General features: G+C 40.9%; 1 long non-coding RNA gene across 1 annotated transcript; it reads right to left on the bottom strand.

The window, feature by feature from the left end:
• Window positions 1-941: 941 nt before the first annotated feature.
• On the bottom strand, window positions 942-12,910 carry LOC116555609. The gene is made up of 3 exons (XR_004270600.1): window positions 12,841-12,910; window positions 2,553-2,629; window positions 942-978 (listed from the first exon to the last, which is right to left on the bottom strand). It is a non-coding gene; the product is annotated as an uncharacterized LOC116555609 (long non-coding RNA).
• Window positions 12,911-14,098: the final 1,188 nt, after the last annotated feature.

The raw sequence follows: 14,098 nt of genomic DNA, 5'->3' as shown, positions 1-14,098 counted from the left end.
AAGCCTGTAACAGCACTTTGGGAGGCCGAGGCGGGTGGATCACCTGAGGTCAGGAGTTCTAGACCAGCCTTACCAACATGGAAAAACCCTATCTCTACTGAAAATACAAAATTAGCTGGGTGTTGTTGCACACGCCTGTAATTCCAGTTACTCGGGAGGCTGAGGCAGGAGAATTGCTTGAACCCGAGAGGCAGAGGTTGCGGTGAGCCAAGATCGCGCCATTGCACTCCAACCTGGGCAATAAGAGCGAAATTCTGTCTTAAAAAGAAAAAAAAGGCAAAACATGATCATTTAGGGCCTCAGGTAAAATGGGCAGGACAAATGAAGTCTGCAGCAAATGTGCTGGACAAACACGTGTAAGTGACTGGGAACAGTGACAACCATTCACGAACGCCAAAAAGCTCTGTAGGTACCTCAGGATTGAGACCAGTGTTTCTCTTTTTCTCGTTATCATCCCTCCACCATCACTCCAGCGAGCCCAATAGACATTATTTTTCCAATCACCACCAACCCCCATACAAAATTTTAATATCACAAATATACTGTTGGAACTGGTGGTGGCTCACACCTATAATCCCAGCACTTTGGAAGGCTGAAGCAGGTGGGTCACTTGAGCTCAGAAGTTCAAGACCAGCCTGGGCAACATGGTGAGACCCTGTCTCTACAAAAAAAATACAAAAATTAACTATGAGTTTGTCAATGTGCACCTGTAGTCCCAGCTACTCATGAGGCCAAGGTGGGAGGATCTCTTGAGCCTGTGAGGTCCAGGCTGCAGTGATCCATGATTGCGTCACTGCATTTCAGCCTTTGCAATGGAGAGAGACCCTGTCTCAATACAAAACAAAACAAATATACTGTTAATTTATTTATGCCAGGTGCAGTCCCACCTGTAATCCTAGCACTTCAGGAGACTGAGGCGGGAGGATAACTTGAGGCCAGGAATTTGAGATCAGCCTGGGCGACAGGGTGAGACCCTGTCTAAGAAAAAAAAGAAAAATTAAATTTTATATTGCTAGTTTAAAATAACATTTTCTCTTATTATTGATGAAAATTAACATTTTAAATGGTATCTCACTGTATTCATTAAAGTAATGGTAATTGTTACAACAAACAGATACCAAATGCTTGATAGCTCAAACACAACTGAAGTTTTTTCTTGCTCAAATGAAGACCAATATAGTCAATAAATGGCTCTTCTCCAAGCAGTAACTGAAGCACCCAGGCTCCTCTCATTCTATAGTCCTGCCATCTTCAACTCAAGGAAGCACTGGTCCAGTGTTTGTAAAGGGATTACCAAGACAGTATGGAGGCCCTAGTGAGGCCAGAGACCAGGTACCAGTGGCACCCATTTACCTTTATTTTTACTTTAAGTATAGAAATGGAGAAGGTTCAGGATCAGATTAATCCCAGGGAGAGGCTCTGCACAGTAGATGCTATACAATGATAAGGAAGCTAAGAAGTGGAGGTCACTGGCGGGAAGGTGGGCAGAGTACAGCACCATGGGGAAACAAAAGAAGTGTAACAATGCAGGGGAGTTAATGGACTTGGGAAATGTTTGAAGAGATCAGAGGGCTGAACGATGTCCAGGTGTCTTACTGTGAGTCAGTTGGAGAGTGAGCAGCTTGCGGTTAGAAAGTTACATGACAGGGCTTAACATTCCTAAGATAGTCTATTCCTAAGGATAGTTCAGATGATGACAAGGAACACAGGTGTGGCTTTGGGAGTGGGTGGCCATTGCGGGGTAGAATGTATAGCTCCTCAGGTTTGGAATAAGCAAGGGGACTTGATGTTAGAGTGTGGGTGAGGCCATCCACGGATGTTGAAATTGCCCACATATCAGGCCCTAAATAAATAAGAGAGTGTGCACAGAAATGATATAAAGTAATTCAGCACATCTTTCAAAGGAAGCTGGTTATTGTGTGAGTCTGGGGAAGTACCTATATGAAAAAAACAGTAAGTTAGAGTCTGGGTTTCGTGGGAAGAAGGCTGTTTCAAACAGTGACTTTAGGGGAAGAGCCAAGTTACATTTAGGGCAAAGAAGTAAACGGTTTGATGATGGCAGATAATTTTACCTGCTATGGAACAAATATTTTAAGCAGGGGAGGATGGAAGGAGGAAACATCAGGATGGAAGGATGTAAAGGAAGTATAGAGATTTCCAAAGCAACATCACAAGACAGATATCTAACAAACATTTTTTCACATTCAGAGCCAAGCTTGCAAGAGAGTACATGAATCCCCAAAGAAGCCAAAACAAAGAGGGGCCTGAAAATTTGGAAAATAAGAGTATGCTTATGCTGGTACTATCTCAGTAGTCATGGGTTTCGAGTTTAACATGAGTGGAGGAGGACTTAGACCCATATAAGGCAGGGAGTTAAAATTTAGACCTCTCCACAAAGCCAAGACCTTCCAAATGTTAAGTCTGAGTAACAAGACGGATTAAAAAGAAATATTTCTTATTCTGTCCCCTGGGAAGGAAAAAGAAAATTCTCCATGACAGTTTGTAAGCACAGGCAGTCCTTTACATGAGTTTAGTGTTCAAATGTATCCTACCTGTATGGTCTGGAAACCCTGAAGTTGAGAAATTCACTGAAAAGTGATCCTGATCCATTACATCTGCAGTTTTAATACTAGAAAAGAAGAAGAGAAGGGCATTGTGGAACAACTAGCAACCTGCCACATTAGTCTGTACTTTTGTGGCAGAGAAGTATGATCAATAAAATACTTTCAAAGATAAGGATAACATTAAGGTAAAACTGGGGTCAAACATAAAGTAGAAATACAAGACGAAAAAATAAAATTATCCTAGCACTTTGGGAGGCCAAAAGGGTCACTTGAACCCAGGAGTTTGAGACCAGTCTGGACAACATAGTAAGACCCCAGCTCTGCAATAAATACACAAATTAGGTGAGCAAGGTGGTGTGTGCCTGTGATCCCAGCTACTCGGAAGGCTGAGGTGAGAAGATTACCTGAGACCAGGAGGTCAAGGCTGCAGGTTGCTGTGATTGTGATCGTGTCATTGCACTCCAGCCTGGGCAAAGAGCAAGATGCTATTTCAACAGCAACGAAGAAGGTAAATTTCTGTAAATATCCAATATTATCTCTGTTGAAAAATGCATGCTCTAGCTAAATGAACAAGTAAAATGACACTACAAGGAAGCAAACAAACACATCCAGAATGTAGGACATTTTATAAGACAACTATTTCTGCAACAAGTCAATGTTATGAAAAGAAAAGAAAAAAATAGGAGCTTTCTCTAAATTCAGAGAGATTTAAGCTTAAGACATAAAACTGAAGGGTAATGATTAGATTTTGTTTGGATCCTGATTCAAATAAACCAACTATAAGAAGACATTTTGGAGGCAACCAAAAATATCTGATTATTTAATGTGATGTAGCACTGTGGTTAAGAAATTATGTGTTTAGAGATGTGTACCGAGGTGTATAGGGAAAACTAACATGATGTTCAGGATTTGCTTTACAATCTTTTGGCAAAGAAAATAAGAAAAAGAAGGAAGGGACAAATATGGCAGTATCTTGAGAGTCATTAAATCTGAATGATGCGTATATTGGTGCGAATTATACTACTGCTGCTACTTTTGTATATGTTTGAATTTTCACAGTCAAGAATTCTAAATTATTTTAGGGAGCACATGAACAAAAAAGTGTAAAAACCACTAGTTTAGCACATACGCTAATTCTGCTATTTACAGAAACATCTCAGATGTTTTTCTAGAAATTTCTTCTTGCTCCCAGTGTGGACGCCCAACTGAAACTTTGCCCTGCTTCCATTATGAAATGCCAGAGTCAGTAAAAATAAGCACTTTGTACTCTTGGATGAAACAACAATGATGAGGTCACCCCATCTAGTTCTAGTTCCCAAACTAAGTGATTCCTGTACATGTGCACTCCTTAACTTTAAAAAAATGAAGTTATCTCTGCCTTTTAGAATGATTATGTCTGAAATGGCGTCACAATGTTTGTGACTATGATGAACATGAGAAAAGGTTACTGTTTTCCACCATGAACAGATAGATACAAACTGGTAATCTTATATGATTTTTATTCTCTTTAAAAACCTAAAAATCCTTTAAATGCCACACAGCTATTTGAGTTGATCTTTCCAGAGTCTGACTCCTTTATATCTTCTTTCTTCACACAAAAAAACAGTATTGCTGAGATACGATCTACATACTACACAACTCACCCACTTAAATTGTACAATTCAATGGTTTTTAGTTTCTTTAGAGTTGTGTAACCATCACCATTATCAATTTTAGAATATATTCATCACTCCAAAATGAAACTCTGTACCCACTAGCCATTGCTCTCCATCTCCCACATATGCCCTCACCCCAGCTGTAAAAGTAACTAATCTATTTTCTGTCTCTAGGAGTGATATGGTTTGGCTCTGTGTCCCCACCCAAATCTCATGTTGAATTGTCATCCCCAGTGTTGAAGAAGGGGCCTGGTGAGAGGCGATTAAATCATGGGGGCAGACGTCCCCCTTGCTATTCTTGTGAGAGAGTTCTCCCAAGATCTGCTTGTTTAAAAGTGTTTAGAACCTCCTCCCACCCCCACTGGCCACGTGAAGATGTGCCTGCTTTCCCTTCACCTTCTACCATGTTGTAAGTTTCCTGAGGCCTCCCCAGAGGCAGAAACCTATACAATCTGCAAAACCATTGCACAATTAAACCTCTTTTCTTTATAAATTACCCGGTCTCAGTTATTTCTTCATAGCAGTGTGAGAATGCACTAATACAGAAAATTGGTACCATACAAGTGGGGCATTGCTATAAAGATACCTGAAAATGTGTAAGCAACTTTGGAACTGAATAATAGGCAGAGGTTGGAACAGTTTGGAGGGCCCAGAAGACAGGAATATGGGGGAAAGTTTAGAACTTCCTAGAGGCTTGTTGAATGGTTGTGACCAAAATGCTGGACAGTGAAGTCCAGGCTGAGGAGTTCTCAGAAGGAGATGAGAAACTGTGAAACCCTAATATCTGAGACCGTTCTCAGTGAATTTAGAAAGTCTATTTTGCCAACATTGAGGACACACACCCATGACACAGCCTTAGGAGGTCCTGACGACATGTGCCCAAGGTGGCTGGGGCACAGCTTGGTTTTATACATTTTAGGGAGACAGAAGACATCAATCAACATACATAAGGTAAGCATTAGTTCTGTCTGGAAAGGCAGGACAACTCAAGCAGGGAGGGGACTTCCAGATCACAGGTAGGTGAGAGACAAATGGTTGCATTCTTTTGAGTTTCTGATTAACCTTTCCAAAGGAGGCAATCAGTGTGCATTTACATCAGTGTGCATAAGGATGACTCTGAATAGAATGAGAGGCAGGTTTGCCATAAGCAGTTCCCAGCTTGACATTTCCTTTTAGCTTAGTGACATGGGGTCCCCAACGTGTATTTTCCTGTCACAGAACTTACTGGTAACTGGAGTAAAGGTTACTCTCGCTATGCTTTAGCAGAGAGACTGGCGAAATTGTGACCCTGCTCTAGGGATCTGTTGAACTTTGATTTTGAGAGAAATGAGTTAGGGTACCTGGCAGAAGAAATTTCTAAGCAGCAAAGAATTCAAGATATAGCCTGGCTGCTTCTAACAGCATACACTCATATGCATGCACAAAGAGATTATCAGAAACTGAAACTTATATTTAAAAGGAAAGCAGAGTATAAAGGTTCAGAAAATTTGCAGCCCAGCCATGTGGTAGAAAAGTAAAACCCATTATCTGGGGAGGAATTCAAGCTAGCTGTATAAACTTGCATAAGTAAAGCAAAGTTGAATGTTAATAGCCAAGACAATGATGAAAATGCCTCCAAGGCATGTCAGAGACCTTCGTGGTAGCCCCTCCCATTACAAGCCTAGAGGCCTAGGAGGAAAAATTGATTTCATGGATTGGACCCAGGGACCCACTACTGTGTGCAGCCTTGGGACATAGTGCCCTTTGTTCCAGCTGCTCCAGCTCCAGTTGTGGCTAAAATAACCCCAGATATGCCTTAGGCCACGGCTCCAGAGGGTGCAAGCCAAAACTTTGGTGACTTCCATGTGATGTTATGCCTTCAGGTGCACAGAGGGCAAGAGTTGTAGCTTAGGAGCCTCTGCCTAATTTCAAAAGATGTATGGTGATGCCTGGATGTCCAGATAGAAGTCTGCTGCAGAGACAGAGACCTCATGGAGAACCTCTACTAGGGCAGTGCTGAGGGGAAATGTGGAGTTGGAACTCCCACACAGAATCCTCACTGGGGCACTGCCTAGAGGAGCTATGAGAAGAGGGCCACTGTCCTCCAGACCCCAGAATAGTAGATCCACTGATAGCTTGCATGCACCTGGAAAAGCTGCAGGCACTCAACACCAGCCTGTGAAAGCAGCCATGAGGGCTGTACCCTGCAGAGTCACAGAGGCAGAGCTGCCCAAGACTTGGAAGTCCACCCCTTGCATCAGTGTGGCCTGGATGTGAGATATGGAGTCAAAGAGATAATTTTGGAGCCTTAAGATTTAATTACTGCCCTGCTGGGTTTTGAACTTGCATGGGACCTATAGTCCCTTCATTTTGGCCATTCTCCCTTTTGGAAAGGGAGTATTTATGCAATGCCGATACCCGCGTTGTATCTTGGAAGTAACTTGTTTTTTATTTTACAGGCTCATAGGTGGAAGGGACTTGCCGTGTCTCAGCTGAGACTTTGGACTGAAGACTTTTGAGTTAATGCTGAAATCATTTAAAACTTTGGGGGGCTGTTGAGAAGGAGTGATTGTATTTTGCAGTGCGAGAAGTACATAAGATTTGGAAGGGTCCAGGGACAGAATAATATGGTTTGGCTCTGTGTCCCTGCCCAAATCTCGTGTCGAATTGTAATTCCCAGTGCAGGAGGAGGGGCCTGGTAGGAGGTGATTGAATCATAAAAGTGGACTTCCCTCTTCCTCTTTTTGTGATAGAGTTCTCCTAAGATAACCTTGTTTAAAAGTGTGCAGTGCCTTCCCCTGCCTCCAGCCAGCCACGTGAATATGCGTCTCTTCCCTTTCGCTTTCTGCCATGATTGTAAGTTTCCCGAGGCCTCCTCAGAAGAAGAGGCTTGCACAACCCACAGAATTGTGAGCAGAGTTAGACTTCTTTTCCTTATAAATTACCTAGTCTTAAGTAGTTTTTTATAACAGTGCAAGAACAGAGCAATACAATGAGTTTGCCTATTCTGGACATTTACATACATGGAATCACACAACACATAGTATTTTTTATTACTGACATTTTCAAGATTCTTCCATGTATTATAGTAGCATGAATTAGTACTACATTCCTTTTTGCTCCTGTATGATATTCCATTGTATACATACATCACATTTCATTTATCCAATATTTGGGTTGTTTCCATTTTCTCCTGGCTGTTATAAATAATGCTGCTATGGACATTTGCATGAAAAGTTTTTTGGACTTTTTTTCTAAGAGACAGGGTCTGGCTCTGTCATCCAGGCTGAAATATAGTGGTGCTAACATAGCTCACTGCAGCCTCAAAATCTTGAGCTCCAGTGATCCTTGTACTTCAGTCTCCCAAGTAGCAGAAACTACAGCTACTGCACCTAGCTCTTTGAAGATTTGTGTGTGTGTGACAGGGTCTCCCTATGTTATCCAGACTGGTCCCAGACTCCTGGGCTCAAGCAATCCTCCTGCCTCCACCTCCTGAATAGCTGGTATTACAGACACACACTACCATGCCCAGCTGTGTAAAAGTTTTTATGGAACATACGTTTTCTTTTCTCTAGGAGTAGAATTGAAAATCAGATAGTAACCACATTTTTTAACCTTTTGAGGAAATGCCAAATGGTTTTCCAAAGTAGCTGCACTATTCTACATTCCCACCAGTGGTGTATGAAGATTTCAATTTCTCCACATTATTCCCAACACTCCTTATTGTCTGACTTTTCTGTTACAGCCATTCTATAAGTGTGAAGAAGTATCTCATGGTTTTAATTTGCAATTCCCTAATGGCTAATGATGTTGAACAACTTTTCAAGTGTTTACTATTTCCTTGCACCTCTTTGAAAGTGATCTTTCTAAATGTCTTTGTCTCTGTGTCTTTCATCTATGCTAATAGCATCTTCAGTTAAACTTAACTTCCCCTTGCTGTAGTTCACTTAACAAGAAGATAAAAAGTAATGGCAACAGATTAGTCTTTGAATTTTCCCATTCATTCATTCATCAAATATGTACTGAGAGGCTACCCTATCCCAGCTGCTGTTCTAAGCACTGATCATATAGAAGAAAATAAAACAGACAAAAAATTATTGTCATCATGGAGCTGACATGGGGTTTTTCTTATTGTGACTTTTAAAAACACATATAAAGTTTACCATCTAAACCATATTAAGTGTACAGTTCAGTAAAGTATATTCACATTTTGTGAAATAGATCTTTAGAACTTTTTCATCTTGGAAATCTAAAACTCCATACCTATTAAACAACTTCCTTTTTCTCCTCTCCACAGACCCTAGTTTCTGTCATTCTATTTTCTGTTTCTATGAATTTGACTACTTTAGATAACTCATATAAATGGAATCATACAGTATGTGTCTTTTTGTGACTGGCTTCTTTCACTTAACATTATGTCCTCAAGGTTCAACATTGAGGATCCTGACTCAAATGAGTTCCTTCTTCTTAAGGTGCTAGCAGGGACCCTAGCAACATTAATGTGGCAGTATATTTTTATAATATTTGCAAGAATAAGATATTTTAGAATTCTTTTTCTTAAAGAGAGTCCCCAGAATTTTATGACCTTCAGGCCTGGATCCACTCCTGTGTGGCACAGAGTTTTGAAAAACAGTAGCCAAGGAGACCAGAGTTCCTGGGTTCCAATCATGTTACCACTCAGGCCCAAAAGGGCAGCACAGCACTTGCCCTACTTTCTTCATGGGAGCGGGGGTGGGGAAGTGGTGGTAAATCATGTCTGTGATATGGGATAATCATCACTGGTTCTCATGGCTGTTTGAAGACAACACATAAAAAATATGTCTCCCACAAAAAAAGTGACAGGAGGTGACATGATTTTCTTCCTTAAGTCTATATAATATGTTATTGTATGTACATACCACATTTTGTTTATCCATTCACCCCTCAGCAGACACTTTGGTTGCTTCTACTTCTTGGCTATTGTTATTGTGCTGCTATGAACTTGACGGTACAAATACCTCTTTGAGACTCTGCTTTCAATTCTCTTGGATATATACCAAGAAGTGGTATTGCTGAATCATATGGTAGTTTGGCAGTTTTCAATGGACTGCCATACTATTTTCTATAGTGGTTGCACCATTTTGCAATCCCATCACCAATGCACAAGGATCCAGTTTCTCCACATACTCAGCAACAGTTGCTATTTTCTGGGTTTTGGTGTTTTTTAAAAAATAATGGGCATACTATTACCCTGAGGTGATATCTCAATGTGGTTTTGGTTTGAATTTCTCTAATGGTTAGTGATGTTGTGCATATTTTCATATGTTTGTTGGCCATCTGTGTATCTTCTTTGGAGAAATGCCTATTCCAGTTGGTTTTTAAATTGGGTCATTTGACTTTTTTGTTGTTGAGTTGCAGGAGCTCTTTATATATTCTGAATGTTAATGCCTCATCAGATACATAATTTTCAAATATTTTCTTCCATTCTACAGGGAGAATGACATGCCTTTTCATTTTAATTACGTTCTTTGATGCACAAAAATTTTAAAGTCCCATTTGTCCATATTTGCTTTTGTTGCCTATGCTTTTGGTGTCATATCCAAGAAATCATTGCCAAACACAATGTCATGAAGATTTCTTCCCATGTTTTCTTCTAGGAGTTTTATAGTTTGAGGTCTTACATTTAGGTCGTTAGTCTGAGTTAATTTTTGTATATGGTGTAAGATAAGGGCCTAGCTTCTTTTGCATGTGGATATCTAGTTTTCCCAAAACCATTTGTTGAAGGCATTTCTTTTCCCATTCAGTGGTCTTGGCACCCTTATCAAAGATCATTTGACTATATATACGAGGGTTTATTTCTTGGCTGTTCTATTTCATTGGCCCATTTATCTTTTTTTATGCCAGTGCCACACTGTTCTGATTACTGTGGTTTTGTAATATCTTTTGAAATCAGGAAATGTGACTCCATCTTTATTCTTCAATTTTTTTTTTTTTTTTTTTTTTTTAGTTATTCAGGGTCCCTTGAGATTTTGTATGACGTTTTGGGTGATTGTTTTCTATTTTTAAAAAAAAAGCCATTGGGATTTTGATATGGATTGTGTTGAAATCTACTGATCACTTTGGGTAGCATCAACATCTTCACAGCATCAAGTACTGCAATCCATGAGCGTGGGATATCTTCCCATTTATTGGTGTCTTCTTTAGTTTCTTTCAGCAGTGTTTTGTAGTTTTGATTGTACAAATCTTTTACCTCCTTGGTTAGGTTTACTCCTACGTATTTTATTCTTTTTTATACTATTGTAAGTGGAATTGTTCTCTTAATTTTCTTTTAGGATTGTTCATTGTTAGTGTATAGAAAAGTAACTGACTTTGCATATCAATTTTATGTACTACTACTTTGCTGAATTTGGTTATTAGTTCTAACAAAGTTTTGTGGAATCTTTAGGGTTTTCTCCATATAAGATCATGTCATCTGAGAACAAAGATAATTTTACTCCTTCCTTTCCAAATTGAATGCCTTTTATTTCTTTTTCCTGTATAATTGCTCTGGCTACTACTTCCAATACTATGTTGAATCAAAGTGATGAGAGTGGGCATCCATGCTTTTCTCCTGATCTTAGAAAAAAAGCTTTTAGTCTTTCATCATTGAGTATGAAGTTTGATATAAGCTTTTCTTGCCCCCCCCCCCTTTTTTTTCTTTTTTGAGATGTAGTCTCGCTCTGTCACCCAGGCTGGAATACAGTGGTATGATCTCGGCTCACTGCGACCTCCACCTCCTGGGTTCAGGTGATTCTCCTGCCTCAGCCTCCCGAGTAGAGTAGTTGGGACTACAGGCGTGTGCTACCACGCCCAGCTAATTTTTATATTTTCAGTAGAGACAGGGTTTTGCCATGTTGGCCAGGCTGGTCTCAAACTCTTGACCTCAGGGGATCCACCTATCTCAGCCTCCCAAAGTGCTGGGATTACAGGTGTGAGCTTTTCATAGATGGTCTCTGATATTCCAGGAAGTTGGAACATGGGCTTTTATTATCTTGAAGTAGGTTCCTTCTGTTCCTGGTTCATTGAGTGTTTCTATCATGAAAAGGTGTCAAATCTTGTCAACTAATTTTTCTGCATCATTTAAAACAATCATGTGGTTTTTATTCATTCTATTAATGTGGCATATTATATTGATTGATTTTTATATGTTGCATCTCAGTAATAAATCCCACTTGGTCATGTTGTATAATCCTTGTAACATACTATTGAATTTGGTTTGCTAGTACCACGCTAATCTTCTCTGTATTGTTCCAATTTTAGCATGTGCACTGCCAAAGGGACACTCTTGCAATTTTACTTTTTAAATATAGTATAATGTAAAAATACATTGAATTTAGGCTATCAAATGAGTTAACAACCAATAATTCTTTTCTACATTTGAAACACACAAAAATTAAGACACCCATGTGCTAGTTCTTCTGTTTATTGTTTTCCTTGAGGAATTGGGCATCACTTCCTGTATAATATACTCCAACCTTAATGTTTGCAAATGACTGCCTCTTTGGAAGGTGCTGTGAAACAATTTGACCTTCAGAGAGCATCTGTATTTGCACGTTCTATAGCATTATATGAAACTTGTTTGTAAATAAAGTTGTTTAAAATAAATAATCTAAATAATATGTGCTAGGAATTCAGTTCTTTTCCAACATATGCAATAATTCAAACTTTAAGGTATGTAAAATACAATCCTTCTTGCAGAGTAATGTGCAGAATATGTGGAGTAACAAAGATTCTCTCCTTGACCAAACTCTAGCCACGCTCCGAGCCATTTCTGGACTAGGCCTCAACAGACTTGAAAAAAACTCTAACACAGTCTCTAACAGTTCAAGGTAGCATCTTTAGGATGACTCCAGCCTCCCTTTAAAGGGCCTGCCTGAAAAAACTCAGGCTGCCAAAGGAATTTACGTTCCAGCCAACACCAGAAGATATGGTCCCTGTTTCCGAGCCTCTGTGGGAGGGTAACAGCCTAACTTCCAGCAACACCATTTAACAAACCCAGATGGGTTTCACGTGGACTAACCCCCAACTCCCACTTTTTGTAGTTTTTCACTTCCCTCACTCTTCCTAGCACCCCCTCATTCCTCTCCCCTCTCCCTATTCCCTCATTTTTCCTTTAAAGTCTGAGTAACCTTTGTACAAATCCAAGTTGAGTTCAGTTCGTGCTGGATTCTTCCCTATTCCATTAGTATATTACTGGTTAGAACCTGTCCTAGCCGCTTTACTGTCCTGCTTTGCCTTTGACAAGAGCAGGCGAAGTGGATTCATTTTTCTTACTGAGTAGAGATCCTAACGGCAGATACTCCGGACGGTGAGACCACGATTCTTGAGAAAAGTCTAGGGGGCAATACCATTTGAAACTAACACCAGCTAAAAGGATTTTCTGCCCTGCGTCACAATTCTTGGAACTTGCGGGTTCTGATCTAAAGTTGGGAAATGTTAACAGGTGTTAAAAACGCCAAGGATGTTTTGTCAACTTCCTGGAAGAATTCCACCAGTCAGAGCCCAAACCAGGGGGCAAAGAGGAAGAGAAACTCGAAGCAGGGTGTGACCGGGGTAGACAGGCTGAAAAAGGAAACAAAATGTAACATCCTAACAGAAAGCAGGGACCGAATAAACAGACTCACCCTCTCCTGCAGCTCAGATTCTACGCGGGCGCCCAGAGCGACGCCTTGTCGCCTAGCGACAGCGCGTGCGTACTGAGCAACGCAGGACTCGTAAGCTTGCATCTGCGCCTGCGCAGCCGCGGGTCGCCGGGTAGGGATGTGCCTGGGGCTGCTGTGGGGCGCTTGTTGGCAGCCTGTCTTGACACTCCTTAGTTACCCGGTGGGCGGTGCTTGGACACAGAAAGAAAAGTTGAATTCGCAGCTGAGAGCCCTCGTCTCCGTTTTTTTTTTTCTTTTTTTTGAGACGGAGTCTCGCTCCGTCGCCCGGGCTGAAGTGCAATGGCGCGATCTCGGCTCACTGCAACCTCCGCCTCCCGGGTTCAAGCGATTCTCCTGCCTCAGCCTCCCGAGTAGCTGGGATTACAGGCGCGCACCACCACGCCCGGCTAAATTGTATTTTTAGTAGAGACGGGGGGTTTCACCATGTTGGTCAGGGTGGTCTCGAACTCCTGACCTCGTGATCCTCCCAGCTTGGCCTCCCAAAGTGCTGAGATTACAGGCCTGAGCCATCGCACCTGGCCTTCTCCGATTGTTATACGTATTTTTTGTGTTATCTGAAGACATTCTGACGCCACCACCCAAAGCAACTGGCAATTGACTTTTGGGAATTTTAAGTTTGTGTGGGAAGTAGCTGCCACCCGAGAATTCCTTTTTTATCTAGAGACACCCATGACGTAGGCGACACCCCAGCAATGCCATCCCTCCTTTGACTTTCATTGCGTGGAGAATTATAAAGTTGTCTAGTAGTTTATTTGAAAAAAAGGAAAAGTACACACACACACATGCTTACATAGGCAAAGGATATATGACCAGCAACTGATAACTGATTCCCTCAGGGGAGAAGAAACTGGGTGGCTGAAGGACAGGAATGAGAAAGGACTGTTGTGTTAGTTTGTATCCTTTGAAATTGTCCAGTGTACATGTGTTCTTTTTAAATGTTTGAAGGGCCATTGACTCTCTTATCAAAATGTAAATACCAAGGAAACTTGGGAATTTAAGAGGTCTAAGTAGAATTCTATAATGTGCTGGATAGAATTATCTGTACGTGTGAAGCTAAAATGTCTTTTGTAAATCGCTGAGTCTTCCTGTTTATTTCTGGATAGAGATCTTTGGGGGCTTGGATGGAGGAACAGGAAAAGAGGAGCCAGGCTTTTTTGGAAAATTGGCGGCGGTGGCATACAGGAAACTGAAATCTTTAATTTCATTCTTTGTATATTCA

This window comes from Sapajus apella, unplaced genomic scaffold, assembly GCF_009761245.1.
Source record: "Sapajus apella isolate SASKATOON/1434 unplaced genomic scaffold, GSC_monkey_1.0 scaffold15, whole genome shotgun sequence".
Lineage (NCBI taxonomy): Eukaryota > Metazoa > Chordata > Mammalia > Primates > Cebidae > Sapajus > Sapajus apella.
This window is presented reverse-complemented; position numbering and strand designations above follow the sequence as displayed.